General features: G+C 46.0%; 1 pseudogene; it reads left to right on the top strand.

Annotated features, from left to right (window-relative positions):
• The first annotated feature begins 7,298 nt into the window (after positions 1 to 7,298).
• Positions 7,299 to 9,450, top strand: LOC140618856 (scm-like with four MBT domains protein 1 pseudogene; annotated as a pseudogene).
• Positions 9,451 to 9,657: the final 207 nt, after the last annotated feature.

The following is a 9,657-nucleotide window of genomic DNA, read 5'->3' as shown; positions in this document are numbered from 1 at the left end:
GAAATGAACAAGGGGTAGTGGAAGTGGAGTGGGCGGAGTGTTGGGGTGACTGGGTGATGGGCACTGAGAGGGGGCACTTGGTGAGATGAGCACTGGGTGTTATGCTATATGTTGGCAAATTGAACTCCAATAAAATCAATCAATCAATCAATCAATCAATCAATCACCTATAAGAGAGGCCCAGTGCAGAGCTTCTCTCAGGGAACTTTGTCCTCAAATATATGTAGACTGCTTTCCCTTTGCACTTCCAACACAGCTGAGGACACTAAGTTTCAATTCCCTGATGTGAGAAGGTAGTGGGAAGGTGCATTCTAGAAAGGCTTGTCTCCAAGTATGTTTTTCAGAGCATTTTAGTTCCCCTCCAAACACACTGTGTAGCTGCTAACCACTTAATTGAGTGGCAAGTGGAAAGCTGCCTTCAAAGGACACTCGAACCCAGGGTACTGGACAGCAAGTTTCATCGGGCCTCCAGTCCACTGTTGAGCCATGGTCTACCTCCCTAAAGACAAAGGTTAGATGAAATTTCCTTTGTAGAACACTGTGTCATAGTTTCTACATCTCCTTGTACATGCACCTCCACACCAACATTTGAGAGAGGGTCTAACTCATTCCAGTATTAGACTAGTTGCAAGGTATAGGCCAGGAAAGCTTTTTCTAAGTGTTAAGTACCTGGCTTTTCCACTGTGCCAACACACTAATGTGTGGGGTTAGCTGTTAAGCTCCCTGAGGGTGAGTGCTTGTTGAAGGGTACCTCTGGGAAGGCTTGGCTTTTTTTTTTCCTTTTTTTTTAAGGGCTTGGCTCTCAAAGTGAAGCATACAACCTTCTGCTGCCCATATGCAAATCTGTGGAAAGGGCTCTACCTTCTTTTTAAAGATGCTAGTAAAAACCTGCATTAAATGAACTGGTGTCCCTGAGGCACCCCAGCACATATGTACCACACTTCCAAATCTGCTGTTGAGATAGTTTTGAACTGCCTTGACATAGAGGTTAGCCAGCTAGGAAAGCCCGAGTTTCTAATTGCCACTGATCCTTTGCAGCTGCTGTGGGGGTAGAGTCCATCTCACCTATGTGAGAGGCCTAGTGAAGAGCTTCCCTCAGAGAAAGATTTGTCCTCAGAGATAAGTAGACTGCTTTTCCTTTACACCAGCACCACTGCTGAGACATATAATTTAAACTTCCCTGATGTGAAAAGCTTGTCAGAGGGGCATTCCAGGAAGGCTTATATCCCCTAGAGGTGGACAGCACCTTACATGGCCCCTCCAAACTTACTAAGGAGCTGGGTTCAAAAACCACTCATTGAGAGGCCAGTGGATAGCCGACATTAAGGAAACCTTCTGCTTAGGGTCCAAGACAGGCAGTTCCATTGCGTCTCAAGGCTAATGTGGGAGTAGAGCCTATCACCCACCTGGGAGGGGCTAACTGAAAGTTTCACTCAAGGAACTCTAGTTCCTTAGTGTTCAGGAGGTCGCAAGGAATATGTACCTCCACAACCATTGAGGAGAGGTTGTGCTAACTCACCCCAGTGACAGAATCGTGGTCAGCTACAGGCCAGGAAATCTGCTTTCTCATTGAAAAGTACCTGGCCTCTGCCCTTGCCCCTCACCCACTGAGGTTGGCCTTAGCTGCTAACCTCCCTCAGCTGTGAGGGCTGTCATGTTGAAAGGTTCCCTCCAGAAGGGTCTGGTTCTCACACCGAAGCCCACAACCTTGCCACTGCCCAGGCTCTTCTGTCTGCTGGGCTGAGAGGTTTGACTTTCCTCACAGAAGGAGCCAGTGAAGAGTTATAACTCCGTATCACGTTAGCGTCACCAATTGGCCATGGGCTTTTAAGGGTTTCATTTCTGAGCCTCTCTCTTGGCCTTCTTCTCACCCATATGAATCCTGATCCCACTTCACAGCGTCCACCCACCCCGGGATGAAAACTGTTCCCTGTAAATCCTACATACTGAGCACTATGAAAGTTACTGATGAGACACCCACAAGAGAGAGATCAAGCAAGTTATGTGACTCAGAAGGCTAGATGTCTAGCGGTTTGAAAGCATTGACCAAACATCAGAAACTTGAAAAGAAGGGTTTTCTTTTGTTGTGCCCAGGATTACGTATCCGAGAAACCACCAAGGAGCCAACACCGATGCAAACTCACGAGGGTTTATTTACAAGCTCGAGCTTGGGTCCAAGTACACCTGACACAGCGGAGCAGGGACTTGGACCCCGAGGTGGGTTCCACTTTAGTTTTATGGGTTGGTCTAGGGGACCTCCAGAAGGGGTGGAGGAATTTCTCAAATTCTGTTTACACTCTGATATGAGGCTTTCAAGGTCATTAAGCTCTGTTCTCATTCTGATATGAAACTTTCTACCACGGGTGTTGAGCTCTGTTCTCATTCTAATATGGGGCTTTCTAGGGTGTTAAGCTATAAGCTGTTTTTTTCCTGTAACTGAAGCAAGTTAAATTTCAGCTCTTATTCACAGGGGCCTGAGATGGCTGTACTTGTGCTAACGCTGAACTTAAAGGTGGAATGGCCTTAATTTTCTCAGCCTCCACACTTTCAAGGGAATCCTTCCTCAGTTGGCTAACTATGTGCATTCCTGGTATTTCCTCCACCTGGATGGCAACTGAGCAGAAAGCTGCTCAGCAGGAGAAAGGTCACAGGTAAAGACTTCATGTTTGTTTTTCAAGGACACATATTTCGGGGCACCTGGCTGTGGCTCCATCAGTCGGAGGAGCATGTGCCTCTACACATGATCGGTGTGCCTCTGGAGTGCCAGCACCACGTGATGGGTGTAGAGATGACCTTGACAAGCTAGATAGGCAGAGGATTAGGGATGCTATGGCCCTCCACTTTCGCCTCCTCTGGGTTACCCGGGACTGATCCCAGGGAGTGGGATGGCTGGATCCTCGAGCAAGAGTGTGTACAGCTTGCGAAGGCATCACTCCTATCCAGGGCGTTTCTTGAGATGGCGGCTGAGAGCGGGGTAGCACCCCAAAGGGAGCAAGGTGTAGAGGTCGAGAAAATTAAGGCCATTCCACTTTAAGTTCAGCGTTAGCACAAGTACAGCCATCCCAGGCCCTAGTGAATATGAGCTGAAATTTACATTACTTCAGTTACAGGAAAAAAACAGCTTACAGCTTAACGTCTAGAAAGCCCCATATTAGAATAAAAATAGAGCCCAAGCCAAGGGCAGAAAGCCCCTATTAGAATGAGAACAGAGGCCAAGCCAGTGGCAGGAAGCCCCATATTAGAATAAGAACAGAGCTCAATGCCCTTGAAAGCCCCATATCAGAATGTAAACAGAACTTGAGAAATTCCTCCACCTGGAGGTCCCCTAGACCAGCCCTTAAAACTAAGCTGAAACCCACCTCAGGGTCCAAGTCCCTGCTCCGCTGTGTCGGGTATACTTGGACCCAAGCTCGAGCTTGTAAATAAACCCTCGTGTGTTTGCATCGGTGTTGGCTCTTTGGTGGTTTCTCAGATTCACAGTCTTGGGCACAACACAAGGAAGGCCATGAAGGAGGTCGAATCCAAAGACTCTGGAAAGGACGGTGTCCCAGAGACACCACCCAGGGTGGAGGAGTCAGAACTATTCCCTGTCAGGTCTCCCTTAGTCCTTTGCCCTTATCACTCCATGCCCATTTTTGGCCTCTAAACCCTAAGACACCACCATCATGTGTTTAAGTCCCCCTCAGACTCAACAGGCCACACCATGCCATGCCCTCCCAGATGCACCCACCCCTGGAAGGCATTAGAATGAGATGTCATCCTCCACATTCTGGATTGATTCCCAAAGGGTTTTTTGGGGGTTTCCTGGGTTAGGAAACCAGGAGGGGACTCTTTTGGTCCCCAGACAATGTGAGTTCTTCAGATATCCTGTTTCCCCTTACCTCCCCATGCAGTTTGCAGTTTGGAAGATGCAGCCTGAGGGCTGGGGGAGAAAGCCATTCAATGGAGAGAAGTCCCAGGCTCTGACTTTAACAGACAGCCTTGTGCATTTGAATGAAATGATTGAAAGAGGCCCATTGGAATGGATCACCCTGAACCTCCCTTCAGCCACCCACCATCCCCCATCCCCTCCCAACCCTGAGCCCTCCAGTGGATTTGGGAATGGTAGGACAGATATGTGTGTGTGTGTGTGTGTGTGTGTGTGTGTGTGTGTGTGTGTGTTTATATGTATGCCTGCGCTGAAGATGGTGGGGCAAGCTCAAGCCAGCTCCAGCAACTCAATTCATTCTGGGAATGTTCTGTTGTTTCTGCTGAGTTGCCACTTGCTGCAAGAAGCAAAGCTAAACTCTTCCCATTGCCTAGTTCTTATAAAGCCTGATTTTCCTGTTTTCTTGTTGAATGGACTGAGTTGTTCTCCATAGACCTGTCCTTCCTCTTGCACCCACTTCCCAAGGGAAAGCCTCAGTCTCATTCGACATAGTCACTGGCTGTTTCACAAGACACCTTCTGTCTACTAAAAGGAGGAAGGAAGGTGGACAAATATGAACCACCCTGACATATGTCACCTCCATATGGAGGGATGGGGGGTGGGGAGGCCTCACTGGACAAATGGTGACTCTGAACCATGATCCCAGGGTTCTTGAAAAAATGAAGTGGAAGGAGCACCTGGCCGGCTCAGTCAGAAGAGCACTCAACTCTTGACTTCAGTCAGGGTCGTGAGTTCGAGCCCTACGTTGGGTCTAGAGGTGATGAAAAATGAATGAATGAACTTTTAAAAAATTAAGTATGTATGGAGTGCCTGGGTGGCTCAGTGGTTGAGAGTCTGCTTTCGTTCCACTGGGGTATCATCCCGGGGTCCTAGGATTGAGTCCCGCATCAGGTTCCCTGTGGGGAGCCTGCTTCTCCCTCTGCCTGTGTCTCTGCCTCTCTCCCTCTGTGTCTCTCATGAATAAGGAGATAAAATTTATAATAATATAAAAATTAAAATTAAAAGAATGGAATGGAATGGAAAGATAATGTGGTGAGGAGGATGTGAACGTACCTAATACTGCTGAACTCTAGGCTTAGAAATGGCCAAAATACTCCATTGTAGGTTGTTAGGTTTTTCCCAAATGAACGGCAGAGAAATTAAAAATGGCAGAGCCAAGCAGTAGGTTTGAGCATGCTTTAATGGGGAGCGCCCCAGGCGAGGTTTCATGACTCAGAGGAGCTTGAGTCAGGGAAGTCCTGCCCAGGCAAACCGCAGAGGGGTCTATAAAGAGTTTTCAGCGGGAAGATGGTGTACAGGGTGGCATTCCAATTAGGGAAAGGGTTACAGGTCTTTGTGGGCTAAGTTATGGTAGGGCAGCAAGGAGGCCTTATTGGGAGGTTGCTCCCCAGTCTCACCAGCCCAACATAGGTGATGTCTATTTTTTTTAAGATTTTATTTATTTATTCATGAGAGACACAGAGAGAAAGAAAGAGAGGCAGAAACACAGGTAGAGGGAGAAGCAGGCTCCATGCAGGGAGACTGACAGGGGACCCAATCCTGGGACTCCAGGATCATGCCCTGGGCTGAAGGCATTTGCTAAATCGCTGAACCACCCAGGGACCCCCTATTTTTAACCACAACTTAAAAACAAAACAAGACCCCCTTTCCTTGGCTCAGAGTAAGGTTGGAGGGGGTCCTGTCATCTGCAGTGTAGAAAACCAGGGTTCAGCAATCTGGAATATATTCTTTCTCTCCAGGTAGACAGATGTGGTCACTGACGTCATCCCTGTAAGGCAAGGCAAGAAGGAAGAACTACAGCATTTCAAAGCACCAGGGGCACCTGGGAGGCTCAGTTCCCTTAAGCATCTGACTCCTGCTTTCATCTCCCAGGAGGTGGCACTCTTGACTCATCTGCTCAGGCTGTGGGGCCCTCTGGAAGGAAGGTATCAGGCCAACATTTTCCAAGGGGGTTGATTGGCTCCAGAAAGTTGATCTGAGTTTCTTAAATCTATCTGATCCTGAGTCTATGCATGTGTCTAAGGATGAGATTCCAGGGGCACCTGGCCTGCTCTGACAATAGAGAGCATGACTTTTGGCCTCAAGATTGTGAGTTCGAGCCCTACATTGGGAGTAGAGATTACTTTAAAAAAACAAAACCTGGGGGGCGGGGGTGCACGAAATAAAAGAAAAACAGATGCCATTCTAGTGAAGGCCTTGGTAATACAATCAATCCTTCCAACTGTATCTGGTTACAATGAGAACAGATTCCCACCCAACCTACAAAGATGATTTACAATTGCCTTAAAAGAAGGAATACTCACTGAGAGTTTCTGAACTCTGGAGGGCTACACGTAGGAGGAAAAGATAAATATTTTAATTTCTTTACAAAACAACATTTTCACAAAATTTTTGTAAGTTATAGGTGTCTCTAGAGACAAGTTTCCTTCAATCTGGAGGAGCAAACATGAGGGGATCAACAATGTTTTGAACAAGAGTCATTAAAACAGTCATCATTGCCCTTAACTCATTCAATTCTATGTTGTTTCTTTTTGTTCTGTTTAAATGCAGCTTTTTCATTCATTCTGACAATTCACACTTTAGTTTTATGATCTCAGAGTGACCAGAGACTGGTATTTGTCAAAAGCCCTTGTCGTGAATCTTCTTGAAACTGGACCATATTTTTGCAAGAGCATCAGAACAACACCTGCAAATGACAGGGCAGTAACAAATGGAATTGTTTATAGACCCAATGAGAGTTCATTATAATGCAGTCGATAAGAAACTGATTTTTTTTGTAACACACAGCATTTTAACAATTCGAATGTCCAGTGATGGCACTGTACCAGGACATGTTACAACTTTGGAATTTCATTTAATTTTTGGAACAGCAACAGCATTCATGCACGCAATATAATCTACGAAGGCTTATCATTATTTGTTTGACAATGCTTCTCTTGTGACTTCACATAGCAGGTAAACTACATTAACTAGTCAAGAGACTCTATTTAGGGTTTTACTTTCTGGGAATCTGTTGAAAATGAATGAGTGAATGAATGAATGAACAACTGAACAGCCAGCCAGCCTAACCAACCAACCAAACAACCAACATTTCAGAAGGTTTCAAGGCAGGTACCTACAAAGGATCATGGATCCTTACAAAACTGAAAACTTCAGTATCTATTTTGGCAAGGTGGTCCTAGGAGATTCTACAGGAGTTTATAGAGTTGTACCAAAATGTCGCTCTTTTAATATTGAGAAGTTTTCACTCTCATACTTAGGTAAAGACTGAATAAAAATGAATATAAAAACCTTGTTGTTCCGGGCAAGCAAAGAAAAAAAAATGTCTTTTCTTCTCTGTTCACAATCTCTTATCAAGAGTAGACTAACAATGCAAGAAAACCTTGGCATTTTAACAGAGAGAAGAGGCAAATTTCAATGTTATACCAGTGTACTTGTAAAACTCACTTCTCCCAATCTCAGTCAAAAAGTCTCCTTCAATTTGCCAGCAGATTACCCTATTTTCCCTGTGCAGTGGAGTCTAAAGAATGGTTTACACATCAGCCCCCCTCCTGGCTACCTGGGCCAGGACTTTGATTGAGCCAACTACTTCAAACAGTGTGGTGCTGAAGCTGCTCCCCAGAGGTGCTTCCCTCCGTCCATTTCTGAGCATGAATATAAGGAGAATATGAAGCTTGAAGCAGTGAACCCTCTTCTCCCTGAAGAAGTGTGTGTTACCACTATTACTGCAGTGAGAGGCTCCTACCTGTGGCTCCAGCTGGAGGGTTCAAAGAAGCCCATACCTGAATGTATTGAGTGTGGAATCCATGGATATATTTCCTTTGGACTGGTGTGAAACCAATGGCCATCCCCTCAGTGCCCCTCGCCGAGCACGAGTACACAAACAGAGGAAAATTGCAGTGGTTCAACCAGAAAAACAAATACCATCCTCCAGGACTGTCCATGAGGGCCTGAAGAATCAGGAGCTGAACTCCACAGACTCAGTTATGATTAATGGAAAATATTGCTGTCCAAAGATATACTTCAACCACCGTTGCTTCTCAGGGCCATATCTTAACAAAGGAAGAATCGCTGAGCTGCCTCAGTGTGTAGCACCTGGGAGCTGTGTTCTGGTCCTCAGAGAGGTCCTCACTTTACTTATCAATGAAGCCTATAAACCCAGTCGTGTCCTTCAAGAGTTGCAGCTGGACAAAGACTCCGTATGGCATGGATATGGGAAGGTCCTAAAAGCCAAAAACAAAGGAAAGAGTTACCGGGCTACTGTTGAGGTAGTGAAGACGGCAGATGGGGTGACTGAGTTCTGCCGGCAAACCTGCATCAAGCTGGAGTGCTGTCCGAATCTCTTTGGCCCACGGATGGTTCTGGACAAATGTTCTGAGAACTGCTCTGTGCTTACAAAGACCAAATATACACACTATTATGGAAAGAAGAAAAATAAAAGAATTGGGAGGCCACCTGGTGGGCATAGCAACTTAGCATGTGCCCTGAAAAAAGCCAGTAAGAGGAGGAAGAGGCGGAAAAATGTTTTTGTCCATAAGAAGAAACGCTCCTCTGCATCTGTTGATAACACCCCAGCAGGCTCGCCCCAGGGAAGTGGAGGTGAAGATGAGGAGGACCCAGATGAAGGAGATGATGATTCCCTCAGTGAGGACAGTACATCTGAGCAACAGGACGAGCTACAGGAAGAGTCAGAAATGTCAGAGAAGTCATGCTCTTCCTCGCCTACCCAAAGTGAGATCTCTGCATCACTGCCTCCAGACAGACAATGGAGAAAAAGAGGGCTTCGCACTTTCTCATTTTCTGATGATGAGAATAAACCTCCTTCACCAAAGGAAATAAGAATTGAAGTTGCTGAGAGGCTTCACCTGGACAGTAACTCCCTGAAGTGGAGTGTGGTGGATGTTGTCTGGTTCATCAGATCCACTGACTGTGCGCCTTTAGCGAGAATATTTCTAGACCAGGAAATTGACGGGCAGGCCCTGTTGCCCCTTACCCTTCCCACTGTTCAAGAGTGCATGGACTTAAAATTGGGCCCTGCCATCAAACTCTGCCACCACATAGAATCAAGTTTGCTTTCTATGAGCAGTTTGCCAACTGAGAAGGACAACCAAAGTGAGCTGTGTCTTTGAAGCACAAATAAAGCAAATCCTTCTCCCTGCTCTACCAGTGGAGCTGAAACATCCCTGGGGCTCTGGGCCCAACAGAGGTGGGCTTGCTCTCTGTGCACTTTCAGGGAAGGAGGACCCACACTGAGGAAGCAAAAACTACGCAGAAGCGGCTCTTCTGCCAGTGGAAATGTGGGCATCTCTTGGTCAGCAGATTGCAGTTTAAAAAAAAAAAAAAAAGGTTGTGAAGAAAAGACTCCTGTAAGAAGAATAAGCATTTCCAGTGGTGTGGCCTGAAAACGAAGAATAATCTAGGCTGCTGGAAAGCATCCTTATGGTTGTTTCCTTTCTGTTCTGTTCCTTACCATTGTAGACTGAACTTTGTTCTCTACTTTTTCTTTCTTGGAAAGAATGGACATAGCTTTAAGTCAGCACTGATTTGGGACTCTGCCTAAGGCATATCAGTGCTTCATTGTCATTGTGTTTTTAAGCTTTTTTAAAATTAAAACAGTTCATTTTGGGGATGAAAAAAAACACCCAGTGCTCATCCCATCAAGTGTCCCTCTCAGTGCCTGTCACCCAGTCGAACTCCAGTACAAAAATATACAAAACAAAACAATAAGT

This window comes from Canis lupus, chromosome 26, assembly GCF_048164855.1.
Source record: "Canis lupus baileyi chromosome 26, mCanLup2.hap1, whole genome shotgun sequence".
NCBI classification, from domain to species: domain Eukaryota; kingdom Metazoa; phylum Chordata; class Mammalia; order Carnivora; family Canidae; genus Canis; species Canis lupus.
This window is presented reverse-complemented; position numbering and strand designations above follow the sequence as displayed.